Here is a 17,729-nt window from a genome sequence, read left to right on the forward strand (position 1 = left end):
CTCCCCTTGAGGTTCGAAGATAACTTGGGGATCCTGGACCTGTCAGAAAGTGAAATTCTTTACTCACAATAGGTCAGGAACCCCATATGGAAACTCTGTAGACAAGGTATGAGGGCAGTTTCCCAAGAAGCTTTTATTGGCTCTTTAAGTCAAGTGTGATTCCTTAAAGAAAAGCACACCATTACAGTCAAAGAAAGACCTGATAAAATAACCAGTTCCTCCAATGGTTTCCTGTTGCAAAAGTAAACATTCTTACTGCTCTTTCACAAATAACTATATTGCCATAAGTTAAGAATACTCACAAATAGTTTGCAAATTCTGGATAAATCAGGTAGAGAGAAACAAATACGCTCCAAATTTTGTGCACAAGAATATAATTTACTCCATTGTCACAAGTTGTAAATAGCTCAATGGAAAAGTTGTTTTGACTATGAAAATTAAAACAAAGGATCAGCAAAAAAGTCAAAAAAGATTACTTCAGTCTTCTGTTAGTTCAGTTCATGTAGGTAACTTCCATTCTGCTTGATGTTCATGAACATTCCAGCTCTCCATGTGAATCCTGATAGTTTTTTCCTGTATTTTAATGTTACAATCTTCAAAATTATCAGAGCCCTGTATTCAAGAACACCTGTTAAACTTTTCTAGCTTATTATAAAACCACCTTCTAAAGAGGACCAAAACAAAACAGAAATTGTATGTGGTTGACAAAATGTTTTAAGGCAGCCACAGTCAAAGTCGCAATTGACAAGGAAATTTGTTATCTCTTTGGCATGCAATAATTTAATATAACAATAATAAGTATTACTGATAACCTACATTATGTCATATCAGGAATTTTCCATAATTTTGAAACAAACATATTTATACAAATACAGCCTAAAGGAAGCAAAATGCAATTTCATGTTTGACAATGCTTCCTGTCTGATTTTTATACCAAATACACCAAATATGTCATTTTTGGACATTAGGGAACTTAATACTTAAAAGATTAATTAGGTCAGAAAAAGACATAATTGATAATTTGATTTTGGAAAATTTGTCAGATTTCAAAGGTTTAAAATGATTGATATCAACAAATAGAGTCACAGGTGATTGTAAAATAAGTCATTTATTTAATCAAAGTAATAACTCAGAAATTTCAAAACAAAAGGTGAAAACCTTTATTCTTTGAGAGAGGAGACTTAATTTTTCAAACAATTCTAATACAAATAGCATGGGTTCAACTAAATTTGTTTTTCACAATTTTATAAACAATCTATAAATTTTTAATCATCTTGACCATAAGATACTACATCTTATAAGCTTTTTGTAACCTTTCCATAAGCCTTTCTATAAGTCTTTTATAACCTTTAAAACCCTCTGTTAAAGAGTGGTTTAATGCCTCAAGAAAACCTTGTTAGTGTGACACAGGCACCCATATGCTATGTTGCATCAGTGTATCTTTGACATGGCTAATTTACGGAGAAATCAAACTTATTTTATCTCTTGAAATATGCCCTTACAATCTCATGCACCTACTTCTTCTGCAATAGTCCCTGAGCCTTGAGAAGTTGAATACCTGTAAGTTTTGGCCCCTTGTCTCACAAATGTAATTTCTTTTGATTGGCATCTCCTACTGGGTCTGAAGATGAGACTTTAACTGCTATCAGTGTCAAGATTTATCAGGACTTTGTGTCCGTTTTTACTTGTACAAGGACTTTAAAAGTACACATAGAAAGTTAAACAGTTGTAATAATCTTAATTGAAAAAAAGCTTCAATCTCAATTTTTTCTAAGCAAACTAAAGTTAGTAATGATGGCATAGGAATTATTTCGATAAAGCATAATATCTATTTATTAGGTCAGTTACACAAAGGCAAAATAAAAGGCCTTCTGCAGTATGACTGCTGTTCCTTATGGGAGATATTATGTTGGAAAGATACATTTGCTTTAGACATCTAAGATAAAACTTTTTTTTTAAGTGTCAGGCCACAACAGTTAAAACTCAGAGGAAGAAAAACTTGCAGGAGCTGAAAATGAGTTGAATAATAAGGTTATTATCTTAGGCCTTTCAAAGGGGAGAGAAAGCTGAAAACAGCAAGATGCAATAAAAGTTAAACTTTGTGTAAAAAATTATAACGTCTTGTAATTTATTTAGAATCAAGCAATACCTTAAGAAAATTTTATAGTTTAAACCAATTGTTTAGTGTATTTTTTTTTCTAAAATAAAAACCCAATGTCTAGAAATACCATGATAATTTACTTTAATTATAGACAACTTAGTCCTATTAAAGTAGTTTCCATAAATCCTCTCATTATGACTTACACAGATCATTCACAGCATGCTTAGACTTTCTGGTTTCTCCTGAACATACCTTTTTTTCTTTAGACTTTCCTACTAAAAATACTTCCTTATTTCTACAACTTTCTTTACATTTCTTCTATTTCCTGGTTCCTTTTACCTTGTTTCATACATAACCTTTACCTAAGCTTAGAATTAGACAAATATTATTCACCTTTTGAAAAGGACACATATGTTTTAGAATATTTTTCTACAATATTTTTATTGGAAAATACTAAATTAATGAAATATTCATTATTTGATTTAATATAACTTTAGATTCTAAATTATGACTTGTTTATCTACAAGTATTTATCCCATTACATTTACCTAATTGTTTTATTTTAGTGGTTTATCAAGATTATTTATGAAAACTGATATAGTCATCATTTAAACTTCTAAAACTGCCAAAACAAGGTTTTGGTGAGACAGCGAAAAAGATCTCACCTAACCCACTCCATCTTACTTCTAACCTTCAAGGTGTTTTGTTCATTCACGGGTGTAGGTCTAACTAACTTTAAGAGGAAGTTAGTTAACAGTTTAGCTTTGAAACAAAGATAATAACAGTCATTTGCCAAAACAAACCCCCTTCCTGCCTGGGGGCTAGACTTCCTAAAGCCACGTGACTAGAAGTAACAGTTATTTTACAAAATAATTCAAGATTTTGACACCTTATAGTATTTGGTAGGGATAAGTATGAAGTTGCTTGATCAATAAATGTAAAGAAAAATGTCTGCTGGCAATTCTTAAGAGTCTTCTAATATTATTTTATCAATAATTTTAAAGCTAGCGTATTAAAAATTTTACTTAAGTCATGTGCACTTAAAAAGCATTTGGTTTATTAATTTAGGAGTACTCCTTAAGACAATTTGGCACCGTGTGGCCAAAATGCAACAAAATGCTTGTACATACACACAAACACACATATACACACTCATACAGCCAAAGATCCTATAGCTTTTACCTCAGAACTCTAGACATAAGATACTAATACAAACTGGTTGGTTTGCAAAAACAGTAACAAAAAGAAATGACTGGATGCAAACAGTGGATTATATCTTAGTGGAAAAGTAACATCAGCTTTAAAGCAGGGAGAAAAGAAAATAGAAAAAAAGAGAACTTAGGAACTTTATGGTTTGTTGTTCAACCTTAGGATTTTTGTTTAACACAAACTCTAGCAACTTGCAGTGCAAAAAGCTAACACAGTGCCAGAAAGGGAGTCATTATCTTTGTTTTCTTCTCATTCTTAGATTATTTCCCACTTTTTCTGCTTTTTATTGTTGTTGTTGTTGTTGTTGTTGTTACTGTTTCTGTTTTTTCTTAAAAGTAGAAACTGATCTGTGGCTTAAGGTTTTTGTGGAGTGGGTCAAAGTGTGTGCTGGTTGTGACCAGAACTCCACAGTGTGTTATCAATGAGTCATTGCTTCCCTCATATGTGTCTCAGTTTCTCTCTCTGGAGGTCTAGCACCTTCAGTAGGGCACAAATTGTGGATTGACGAGCTCTCATATGTGCTTCCTGGATGAGCCTTTTTAAAACTAATTTTCCTGGGGGTTCCCTGTAGGGCCACTGCATGTCACTGGGGATCAACCCACTAGACACTCCTATGAGGCCCCTGGTCACCCACGGGTGCCTTTTAGCTAGGAGAAACAAAATGCTTTTTCTTTTTGGAGCTGTGGAAACTCAGTCTCTCATTTACCTATTAAAACAACAGTACAGTTCCTCACACAAATGTGCACATGCAAACCAAATTGAGACTAATTTGGGGAGAAAAATCAATAGAGAAGACCCTTGAGAATGCATCTTTGAACTAGAAGTAAGATTCTTAACTCCCTAGGAGAGAGAGAGAAAAATAAAGCAACAACCAAGACTACTTCTTGTAAACTATACTCAGTCACTGCTAACTTTGTAGCTCTCATCCTCCATTACACACACTAAAGTCAAATCTTCTCACAGTACAAGGTAATTTCTGGTACTCCCAAAGACAAAGAGGTCAGGTAATGCCATACAGGAAAGCAGAGCTTTAGACCTAAAGAGAATCTGCCCATGACACTTGAAAATCCACAAAGAAAACAGAAGAACACCTGAAGGGGGTGAGTGGCGCCTTTGCTCTAAGTTATTTAAGGGGTTTGAGTTATTAGAAGACTTATCTCTAGATTTTTCTTGATACTGAAGTTGGCAAAGGGGGAAGGAGGTTGATATGGTTTTCCTAGGTCCGTATCTCATCTTGAATTGTAGTTTCCACAATCCCCATGTATTGTGAGAGGGACCTGGTAGGAGAAAACCTCTTGGTGTTTCCCATGCTGTTCTCATGAACATGAGTGATTTATCATGAGATCTGATGGTTTTATAAGTGTCTGGCATTTCCACCACTGGCACACATTCTCTCTTCTGCTTCCCTGTGAAGAGGTGCCTTCTGCCATGATTATAAGTTTCCTGAGGCCTCCCCAGCCATGTGGAATCATGAGTCAATTAAACATCTTTTCTTTATACATTACCCAGTCCCAGGTATTTCTTCATAGCAGCGTGAGAATAGACTAATGCAGTAAATTTGTATTGAGGTTGTGGGGTGCTGCTGTAGAGATAACAAAAAAAGTGAAAACAACTTTGGAACTGGGTAACAGACATAGGCTGGAACACTTTGGAGGGCTCAGAAGAAGACAAAGATGTGGGAAAGTTTGTAACTTCTTAAAGACTTGTTGAATGGTTTTGACCAAAATGCTGATAGTGATATAAACAATGAAGTGCAGGCTGAGGTGGTCTCCAAAAGAGATAAGGAACTTCTTGGGAACTGGAGCAAAGGTGACTCTTGCTATGATTTAGCCAAAAGACTTCTGGCATTTTGCCACTGCTTTAGAGATCTGTGGAACTTAGAATGGGAGAGATGATTTAGGATATCTGGTAGAAGACATTTCTAAAGGGCAAAGCATTCAGAGGAAGCAGAGCATAAAAGTTTTGAAAATTTGAAGCCTGACAATGCAATAGAAAAGAAAAACAACCCATTTTCTGGTGAGGAGTTCAAGCCTGCTGCATAAATTTTCGTAAGTAACAAGAAGCCAAAAGTTAATCACCAAGACAATGGGAAAAATATCTCCAGGGCATGTCAGAGACCTTCACAGCAGCCCCTCTCATTGCAGGCACAGTGACCTAAAGGGAAAAATTGTTTCCTGGACTGTGTCCAGGGCCCTCCTGATTTGTGCAGCCTTAGGCATGGTGGCCAGCTGCTTCAGCTCCAGTACTGGCTAAAAGAGGCTAAGGTACAGCTTGGGACAGTACTTCAGAGGGTGCAAGTCCCAGGCCTTCGTGTTTTCCATGTGGTGTTGAGCATGTGGGTAAACAGAGGTCAAGAATTGAGGTTTGAGAACCTCTGCCTAGATTTCAGAGGATGTATGAGAATGCTTGGATGTCCAGGCAGAAGTTTGCTGCAGGGGTGGAGCCCATAGGGAGAACCTGTGCTAGGGCAGTGTAGAAGGGAAATTTGGAGTTGGAGCCCCCACACAGAGTCCCCACTGAGGCACTGCCTAGTGGATCTGTGAAAAGAGGGCCACTGTCTTCTAGACTCCAGAATGGTAGATCAACCGACAGATGGCACCAAGTGCCTGGAAAACCACAGACACTTAATGCCAGCCTGTGAAAGCAGCCAGGAAGGGGGCTTTACCCTGCAAAGCCACAGGGGTAGAGCTGCTCAAGGCCATGGGAGCCCACCTCTTGCATCAACATGACCTGGATGTGAGACATGGAGTCAAAGGAGATCATTTAGGAACTTTAAGGTTTAGTGACTGCCTATTGGATTTCATACTTGCATGGGGCTATAGCCTCTTTGTTTTGGTCAATTTCTCCCATTTGAAATGGGTATATTTACCCAATATCTGTGACCCCATTGTATGTAGGAAGTAACTAACTTGCCTTTGATTTTATAGGCTCATAGGTAAAAGGGACTTGCCTTGTCTCAGATGAGACTTTGGACTTGGATTTTTGTGTTAATGTTGGAATAAGTTAAAACTTTGGGGGACTGTTAGTAAGGCATGATTCTGTTTTGAAGTGTAAAAGCATGAGATTTGGGAGGGGCCAGGGATAGAAAGATATGGTTTGGCTGTGTCCCCACCCAGATCTCATCTTGAATTGTAGTTCCCACAATTTCCATGTGTCATGGGAGGGACCCAGTGGGAACTAATTGAATCATGGAGGCAGTTTCCTTCATGTTGTTCTTATAATAGTGAGTGAGTTCTCACAAGATCTGATGGTTTTATAAGCATCTGGCATTTCTTATGCTGGCACTCATTCTCTCTCCTGCCACCTTTGTGAAGAGGTGCCTTCTGCCATGATTGTAAGTTTTCTGAGGCCTCCCCAGCCATGTGAAACTGTGAGTCAATAAAAACTATTTTCTTCATAAATTACCCAGTTTCGGGTATTTCTTCGTAGCAGCGTGAGAACAGACTAACACAGAGGTATAGGGTGGAAGAAAAATTAACCAAATAACATTTTCTTAAGATGGGAAGGAAACACAGAAACCAAGCACATGCTTTTTGTTGTTGTTGTTTGTTGCTGTTGTTTTTCCCACTTTTGCAGCTCAAGGAATTTTAGCCAATTTAGAGAGGCCTTGTTCAAGTTGTCCTGCCTTTCTGAACAAAATCAATTTACATCTTACATATATTGATTGATGTCTCATGTCTCACAGCTTGGTTGGGACTGAGCTGTGTCCTGACCACCATGTGCACATGTCATCAGGACTTCCTGAGGCTTTGTCATGGGTGAATATCCTTAACTTTGGCAAAGTAAACTTCCTAAATTGACTGAGATCTGTCTCAGATATTGGTGGTTCACATTTGGTAACCATGGGGGGAATAATTTGGAATTCTCATTCTGATTTGACCAAGTCATTCAGAGTTGGTCAAATATGACAGAGAAAGACTGGAACAAACAACAACAACAAACCCAAAAATATGGTTACTGGGCACTCTACTGGTAAGGAGAAATTAAGATCGACTGATTGTTAATCGTAACTTTAGCCAAGACAAAACGTTATTGTAGCTACTTACATGGGGATGGGTCTCAGGCTGAAGAGTTCTCTACCATTCTAGAAGCAGGAAAGATCTCAAATTCACCTTCCCTGTTGGAAGGAAGTTCAAATTCCAGGAAGGAGTTCCCTGCCTTCTATCATCATGGAAGCAGAAAAACTTGTTTTTCTTACTGGAAGCAGGTAAAACTCCATAAAAAGGAGTTATAGAGCAAAATAAACTTTAGATCTTTACCAAATTTGGGGAGATCAGGTATTCTCTGCAGGGAGTGTGTCCAGGCCTCAGCATACTGCCCTATTGGTTGGATCCATAATATAGCTCAAGCTGGTATCAAGCACTGATAGGATATTAGCCAAAGTTCGGGGGCACCTCCACTCAGAATCCTTCCATGGTTACCAAATGTGAACCCCAAATATCTGAGACAGGTCTCAGTCACTTTAGAAAGTTTATTTTGCCAAAGGTAAAAATATGCACCCATGACACAGCCTCAGGAGGTCCTGATGATATGTGCCTAAGGTGGTTGGGACACAGCTTGGTTTTATACATTTTAGGGATATATGAGACATCAATCAATATATGTAAGATGTAAATTGATTTGTTTCAGAAAGACAGGAAGTTGGGGCGGGGGTTCCAGGTCATGGATAGATAAGAGACAGATGGTTGTATTCTTTTAAGTTTCTGATTAGCCTTTCCAAAGGAGGCAATCAGATAGGCATTTTTCTCAGTGAGCAGAGGGATGACTTTGAATAGAATAGGAGGCATGATTGCACTAAATACTTCCCAGATTGACCTTTTTAATTTTAGCTTAGTGATTTTTGGGTCCCAAAATATATTTTCCTTTCACTTGACTAATCAGGATTTATCTCAGGCAGGAAGGGAAAAGGAAATGGAGAACATTTTAATTAAGCACTGTACAAATCATAATAAAATCAGTGCATGTGATACACTACATTAATAAAATGAAGGAAGAAACACATGACATCTCAGTTGACACCTAAAGAGTATTTGACAAAATCCAACATGCTTTCATGACAAAAACACTCATTAAATTAGTAAAAAGAAAAAAAACTAAACTGGTTCAACGTGACAAAAGACATTTATGAAAAACCCATAGCTGACAGTATACTCAAAGGTTAAAGAATGAATGCTTTCTTCCTAAGACTAAAAGAAAGACAAGAATATCCACTTTTACTACTTCTATTCACCATAGTACTGTAAAATTTAGCTAGAGCTAATTAGGCAAGGAAAGGAAATAAAATATATCCAAATAGGATCAGATGAAGTATAACTATCTCTATTCACAGGTGGCATGTTTTCATGTATTAAATAAAAACAAAAAAAATCCACCAAAAATCTACTGGCCCTAGTAAACACACTATGCAAAGTTACAGGGTACAAAATCAACACATGAAAAACATTTGTGTTTCTATATACTAAAAATAAACATTCCAAATGAAAATTAAGAAAATTCTATTACAATAGCATGAAGCAGAATAAAATAGCTAGCAATAAATTTAATCAAGATGTTCAAAGACTCATTTATTAAAAATTTCAAAAGATTGCTAAATAAAATTAATGAACTATAAATAAATAGAAAAGTATTATGTATCATAAAATGACAGATGTGGTATTGTCAAGGTGTAAATACTACCATACAGGATCTACAAATTCAATGCAATCTATATCAAAATCTTAATGACCATTTTAGCAGAAATGAAAAAGATGATTCTCAAATTCATATGGAATTTCAAGAGCCCCAAACAGTCAAATCAATATTGCAAAGAAGAACAAAGTTGGAAAATTTATACTTCCTTATTCCAAAACTTACTGTAGAGTTACAATAATCAAGTATTGTGCAGTTCTATAAGGATACACATATAGTACAATGCGATAGAACTGAATCACCAGAAGTAAACCCATAAATCTATGGTCAATTGACTTTCATCAAGGGTACCAAGACCATCCAGTGAGGAAAGAATTTTCTCTTCAACAGATGACACTGAGAAAATTTTATATCTACACAAAAACATAAATTTGGATACCTATATCACACAATATACACAAAATACCTCAAAACGAATCAATAACATAAATATTACAGCTATGATTTTATAAAACTCTTAGAAGAAACCATAGGGATAAATATTTATGATTTTGAATTTTGCATTGGACTCAGATATAACACCAAAAGTATGAAAAACAAGGATAAATAGATAAATTTGAACCCATCAAAATTAAATACATTTGTGCATCAGAAGATGTTATCAAGAAAGTAAAATCATAATATACAGAATGAAAGGAAATATTTCCAAATTTTATGTCTGATAATGTTCCAGTATCCAGAATATATAAAGAACTTTTGCAACTCAGCAAGAAAAACCAAACAACCCCATTAAAAAATTAGAAAAGCACTTGAATAGAAATTTTTCCAAAAATGATAGATAAATGGGCAATAAGCACACGGAAAGATGTGTAACATCACTAGACATTAGAGGACTATAAAGCCAAACCACAATTAGTCACTTTGTATCTATAAGAATGGCTATAATAATACTTTTTACATTTTTAATTTGATAGATACATAATAGTTTTACATATTTGTGGGACACATATGACATTTTGATACAAACACATAATGTCTAATGATCAAATCAGGGTGATTGGGATATTCTTTACCTCAAAAATATATATTTTTGTGGTAGGAATACTCCAATTCCACTCCTCTAGTTATTTTGAAATATACACCAAATTATTGTTAACTACAGTCACCCTATTGCCCAAACAGTGGATCCTATTTAACCTATCTAACTGTATTTGTTTACTCGTTAACCATTCCCCACTTTATCCCCCCATCTCCTTGCTACCCTTCACAAACTCTAGCAATGATCATTCTACTCTCTACCTCCACGAGTTCAATTTTTCTTTAGCTCCTATACATGAGTGAGAAAATGTGATATTTTTCTTTCTGTGCCTAACTTATTTCACTTATGTCCTCCAGTTCAATCTGTGTTGTTGCAAATGACATGATTGTATTATTTTTATGGCTGAATATTTCATGGGGTAGCACATTTTTTTAATCCATTCATCTGTTGATAGACACAGGTAGATTCTATATCTTGGCTATTGTGAATATTGCTGTAAAAAACATGGGAGCATAGGTAACTATTCAATATGCTTATTTCCTTTCTTTTACATATATACTCCTGGTGTCTGTATTACTTTACATCACCATCTACAGTGTAAAAGGACTGCCTTTTCTCCATATCCTCACCACCATTTGTTATTTTTGTTTCTTTTTGATAAAAGACATTTTAACTGAGGTGACATGAAATTTCATTGTACATTTCTCTGATGATTTGTGATTTTCAACATTTTTCAGACCCTGTTAGCAATTTGTATATTTTCTTTTGATAAATGTTTATTCAGATATTTTGTTAATTTGATACCAGGATTATTTGTTTTTTGCTATGTTTTGATTTTGTTGTTTTTTTGTTTTGTTTTTGATACTTTCTCCTATATTCTGGTCATTATTCCTTTATAAGTTGAACAGTCAGCAAGTATTTTTCTTATTCTGTAGATTATCTCTTCATTTGTTAATTATTTCGGTGGCTATGCAAAAGCTTATTAGCTTGATGTGATCCCATTTGTCCATTTTAAGTTTGGTTGCCTATGCTTTTGCAGCCTTACTCAAGCAATCTTTTCCCAGACCAATATCCCCATGTACTTCCCCTATGTATTCTCCTACTAGTTTCATAGTTTCAGGACTTACAGTTAAGTACTTAATCAAGTATTTCTTTGATTTTTGCATGTGGTGAGAGATAGGCATCTAGTTTCATTCTCTGGCAAATATATATCCAAGTTCCTATGACAATTTATTGAAAAGTCTATTCCTTCCTGAATATGTGGTTTTGGCATCTTTGTCAAGAATGATTTGATTCTAAATGTGTGAAATTATTTCTGTATTCTCTGTTTTCTTAGTTGGATTATAGGTCTGTTTTTAATGGCAGTAACATGATGTTTTAGTTACTATCATTTTGTACTACAATTTGGTTTTTATTTTTTTTCCATAGGGTTTTGGGGAACAGGTGCTATTTGGTTACATGAGTAAGTTCTTTAGTGGTGATCTGTGAGATTTTGGTGTACCCAACACCCGAACAGTATACACTAAACCCAATTTGTAGTCTTTTATCCCTCACCCCCCTCCCACCCTTTCCCTCAAGTCCCCAAAGTCCATTGTGTCATTCTTATGCCTTTTCATCTTCATAGCTTAGCTCCCAATTATGAGTGAGAACATACGATGTTTCATTTTCCATTCCTGAGTTACTTCACTTAGAATAATAGTTTCCAATTCGATCCAAGTTGCTGTGAATGCCATTAATTCATTAATTTTTATGGCTGAGTAGTACTTGATCGTATCTATTATCTATCTATCTATCTATCTATCTATCTATCTATCTATCTATCTATCTATCATCTACGCCATAATTTCTTTATCCACTTGTTGATGGATGGGCAAATGAGCTAGTTCCATATTTTTGCAGTTGCGAATTGTGCTGCTATAAACATGGGTATGCAAGTATCTTTTTTGTATAATGACTTATTTTCCTTTGGATAGATACTCAGTAGTGGGATTGCTGGATCAAATGGTAGTTATATGTTTAGTTGTTTAAGGAATCTCCACACTGCTTTCCATCGTGGTTGTACTAGTTTACATTCCCAACAGCAGTGCAGTGTAGAAGTATTCCCTTTTCACCACATCCATCCATGTCGATATCTATTATTTTTTTAATTATTTGATTATGACCATTCTTGCAGGAGTAAGGAGGTATTGCGTTGTGGTTCTGATTTGCATTTCCCTGATCATTAGTGATGTTGAGCATGTTTTCATATGTTTGTTGGCCATTTGTATATCTTCTTTGGAGAATTGTCTATTCAGGTCCTTAGCCCACTTTTTGATGGGATTGTTTGTTCTTTTCTTGCTAGTATAGTTTGAAGCCAGGTAATGTGATGCCTCCACATTTGTCCTTTTTGCTTGATCTTGCTTTTGCTTTCTGGGTTCTTTTTTGGTTCCATATAAATTTTACGATTCTTTTTTCTAGTTCTGGGAAGAATGATGATGGTGTTTTGATGGGAACTGCACTGAATTTGTAGATTGCTTTTGACAGTATGGTCATTTTCAAAATATTGATTCTACCCATCCATGATCATGGGACATGTTTCCACGTGTTTGTGTCATCTATGATTTCCTTCAGCAGTGTTTTTTAGTTTTCCTGGTAGAGCTCTTTCACCTCTTTGGTTAGGTACATTCCTAAGTATTTTATTTATTTACTTTTTGCAGCTATCATAAAAGAGGTAGAGTTCTTGATTTGATTCTCAGCTTGGTTGCTGCCAGTGTATAGCGGAATTACTAATCTGTGTACATTATTTTTGTATCCAGATATTCAAAGAAGAAACGGTACTAATCCTACTGACACTTCCTCAAGAAAGAGAAAGAGGAAATCCTCCCTAAATCATTCTATGAATCCAGTATCACCCTAATACCAAAAGTAGGAATGGACGTAACAAAAAAAATAGAAAACTACAGGCCAATATTCCTGGTGAACACAGATGGAAAATTTCTTAACAAAATACCAACTAGCCAAATATAACAGCATATCAAGACAATAATCCTCATGATTGAGTGGGTTTCATACCACTCAAGCAAAGATGGTTAAACGTATGTCCGTCGATAAATGTGATACACCCTGTAAACAGAAATAAAAACAAAAATCACCTCATCATCCCAACAGATGCAGAAAAAGCTTTGATAAAGTCCAGTATCTCTTTGTGATTAAAACAGTCAGCAAAATCGGCAAACAAGGGACATACATTAATATAATAAAAGCCGTCTATGACAAACCCACAGTCAACATAATACTGAGCAGGAAAACATTGAAAGCATTCCCTTTGATAACTGCAACAAGACAGTGATGCGCACTCTCACCATTTCTATTCAATGTATTACTGTAAGTCCTAGCTAGAGCAATCAGACAACAGTAAGAAATTCAGTATAATTTGAAGTCAGTTAGTGTCATGTGTCCAGGTTTGTTCTATTTGCTTAGGATTCCTTTCACTACTCTGGGTCTTATGTGGTTCTACATAAATTTTGAGGCTATTTTTTCTATTTCTGTGATGAATGTCATTGGTATTTTGATAGGGGTTGCAAGGAATCTGTAAATTGCTTTTGCAACATGGACATTTTAACAATTTTGATTTTTCTAATCCAGAAAATCACAAGTATTTATGAGAATTAGAGAAATGTTAGTCTTTGTATAAGATGATGGGAATGTAAAATGTTTCACATGCTGTGAAGCAATTTTGTGTGTGATATGGCTGTATCCCCACAAAAAATCCCATCTTTATTGTAGCTCCCATAATTCACACGTGTTGTAAAAGGGATGCGGTGGGAGGTAATTGAATCATGGGGACAGGTTTTTCTCATGCTCTTCCTATGATAGTGAACACGTTTCATGAGATCTGATGATTTTATAAAGGGCAGTTCCCCTGCACATGCTCCCTTGCCTGCCACCATGCAAGTCATACGTTTTCCCCTCCTTTGCCTTCTGCCATGATTATGAGGCCTCCCAAACCATGTGGAGCTGTTAGTCCATTAAACCTCTTTTTTCTTTATAAATTACCCAGTCTTAGGTATTTCTTCATGGCAGTATGAAAATGGACAAATACGGTGTGCTTTATTTTATGGTGATTCTTCAAAAAGTTAAACATTGAGTTATCATATGACCCAACTGCTCTCCTTTTGAATGTGTATCTCTAAGAACTGAAAACAAACACTGAAAGAAATGCTTATACGTAAATGTTCAAGAGAACTCTGCACAAAAGCAAAGAGGTGAAAACAATCCATCCATCAATGGGTGAATGGATAAACAACTTGTAGCATATTTATGCAATGAAATATTTTGTCATAAAAAGGAATGAATTACTGGCACATACCACAACATGGATGAAACTCAAAAACATTATGCTATTTGAAAGAATCCAGACACAAATGAGCATACTTTTTATGATTTGATTTATATAAATTATCCAGAATAGGTAAAACCATAACAGATGGCAGATTGATAGTTGCTGGGGTTGGAGGGAGAGGATAATAAGTAATAACTCTTCAATGAATATGACATTTTCTTTGGAAGATTAGTTAACAGTCTAATAGCATTGTGAGTGTACTATATGCAACTGAATATTTTATTTCATTATATTTGCTGTTGCAGCAAACAAAAATTGTTCACTTTAAAATAATTAATTTAATGTCATGTGAATTTCTCCTCAATAAAAATGACACATATGTGCGTAAATGGCCATTTATGATGAACTATCTCTGGGATAAGTGACTGTAAGCAGCATTTGCCTTTTAGTATCAAACAAGGTGGAAGGAAACATAAGGATGTTGTTTCTGCTTGAACTCTTTACCATGTGCATGAATTATCTTTGCAGTAAAACATTAACTCAATTGTTAAAAATAAATGACAATGAGAGATACTCTACAGTTGTAGGAGCAAAGTTTGCTGGTAAGCTTAGTCTTGGATAAAGGAAAAAAGAGTAAGAGGAAGCAAAAGACCATTTATAGTGGTAGTAGAAAATAGGAGAATGGAATATATCAAATAGACTTTTTAAAAAGCTTAGGAAATGAGAATGGGATGGGAAAACAAGTTGGCCACCGTGTGGTATAGGAGCTATAAGGAAGTTAGAAAGGTCACATCACTCTACATCCTTTACAGGTTCATAGCCCAATAATGCTAAATAAATAAATAAACAAACATTAATAGTTCATCTCTCACAGAGCAAATTGAATATACATGATTAATTTTAGCAAACATTTTTCAGCAACTACCAGAAACAACGCACTATGGACCACTAAATAAAGCAATCACAGTTTCCCAAGAGTATAGGGCATCAAGTGTTGCAGTGTGAGCCAATACTAAAAAAGAGTGTGGATGCTAAATTTTTACCATCAAAAGCTTATTCATGGTGCATCATGGAAATGTATCTCTTAAGGGAACTTCAGTGGGACTGGCTCATTCTGAAAGACAAATAATCTTGTATAATGGGTCCCCTGCCTTATGGACATAATAAGAGTATAAAGCTTTTCTTCAGAGAGAGTTCACTAATTCTCCATAATTAGAAACTGTTTTTTAACTATGCACCTATTTGTAACGTGCAATATCAGCAGAAGCTTCTCTTATTCCCCAAAATAAGCGTCTTGCAGCTATAAGCTTGAAAAACTATGCAGTGCACACACAGAGTAATCATAAATTGTTCAACCTCACTGCTTGGTGCAAAAAGGCTGTGTTAGACTAGAACAAACTAAGCAAACTTAAATTTAAAAAAATAGAAACCCAAAAACAGAGATTGTAAAAGGGCAAAATATTTTAGAACCACATGAAGAAAAACCAAAAATCAACTGGATTCTTTCAAAAGAATTCATTTTCAGCTTGGATAACATCCATCTAAAGATTTTTTCTCGTATAAATTAATACTATAAAAGTCTTAGGCTGTGATGACTCTAATTCAGAGCTATTTTGTGTTTGCTAAATGGAATGTGACAGGGATCTAAAACAGTGCTATGTTGTAGACAATAATTAGTTGAGAACAAACTTGATAATTTTACCACAGAGAAGAATGGACTGAAAACAACTTTCACTTTAATTGTGTGTAAAGAAGCATAATTACCTGCATAGATAGTAATCAGGAAAAAATGAAAATACATTTCTCTGTTATTTGGTAGATAGCAAGGTAGCTTTTTAAATCTGTTCACCTCTTGTATAATAAAGATAACAAATTGGTTATTGTAATGCCATCAAAATCTCACCCCAGAGTAAAACTAGGAAAAAAAAATATACAAACTATTTTTCTAATGTAATAATACTCTTATTTTCCCTGTTGGTATTTATCCTTACCAGGAACATTTGAGGAATATTCTTATAAGAATTCTTCCCAGGATATTAAGATAATGACATCAAAGCAAAGTGGTAATTGACTAGAGGCTTCAATTAAGGCACAAAAAACATTTGAACCATTAGAATAATACCATGTTTTTTCGCCCTCATTTAAATTCATTAGCTTTTGCCTTTTTAATGCTCAAGGAACAGGACTCCTCTGAATTGTAGATATGAGTATCTGCCATGGACATTTGGAATGAGCCTACACACTCAAGAGCAATATAGCATTCACAAAAATTTGGGTCGGTCCAATCAGCTTCAGTGTGCATACACAGAGGCAGAATTGGCAGGCACCCTTGGCTCTCAGCTGCTGATATCACAGGCTGGCCAGTTGAGATGCAAGTTAGAGCCAAGTTTTTGAGCCACAGATACTTCAGGCTGAATAATTCTACATTGCTGTGTGAAGCAACTTGAAATTTGGATATAGCAACTGAAATTTCCCACCTATCTAAAGCACTATGGAAAGTGGCCACATTCAGTAATTTCACATTTCATCTGTAAGTCTTTTCTGTAACTTTGGGAAGCCAAGAACATGGTGGCCTAGTTGGGCAGTAAAGATGCCAAGGAAGAAGTTTCTTCACTTCCTGTCACAGCAACACTTTTGGATTGTGGTTACATCATGTTGTTTTCATTTAATTTCTTTTACCTATGTGTCTAATTGCTCTAGATTATGAGAGTTGATAAGTCCATAGTTTGATAAGAACTAGTTTGAGATGATAAACCACATGGTGTTATTTCATTCTTTATAGTTTCTTGTGGTCTGCCTTGTATGACAGCTACTGTAGAAAATAAAACTGTGCCACATAATAAAAATTACTAAGACTTAAAGTTGCAGGCAGAAATAGAGTGAAACTTAAGAATCCCTAAGATTTAAGTAGCAATTAGATGAATTGACACTTGGCTTAATCTACTTCCCAATCAGTACCAAAAATGTTGTCAAGGGAAAAAAATAGAAAAAGGAGAAAGCTTTCCACTCCGGATACAATCTAATATCTAAGACATGATAAAGAAAGTGTGCAAAGAGAAAAGAAGAAATGGAGGTTATTAGAAAAATGAAGAGTATAAAAGAACAAAAGGAAGTGGAGGGTAATGAAGGTGGCTAGAATCCAAAAAATCCACAGTGGATAATATATCTGACTTATGCGTTACAGCCAACTACAATCTCAAAAGACCTGATAGAGGAGATTAATGCTTTAATCATGGAAATGTGGTGGAATTTCTTAATGACTCCTTAGAGAAACATAAGTATTTATTGAGACACAAGACAAATTTAAAACAAAAAAAAAAAAAAAGAGAAATGGAACTCAGGGATCTAAAAGTATGCATCACTTTTCCCTCAAGGAGGTAGAAAAAAAAAAAAAACACAACTCCAGAAATATGAATAAAGAATGAAATCAC

The sequence above is a fragment of the Rhinopithecus roxellana genome, chromosome 7 (genome assembly GCF_007565055.1).
Source record: "Rhinopithecus roxellana isolate Shanxi Qingling chromosome 7, ASM756505v1, whole genome shotgun sequence".
Classification (NCBI taxonomy): Eukaryota; Metazoa; Chordata; class Mammalia; order Primates; family Cercopithecidae; genus Rhinopithecus; species Rhinopithecus roxellana.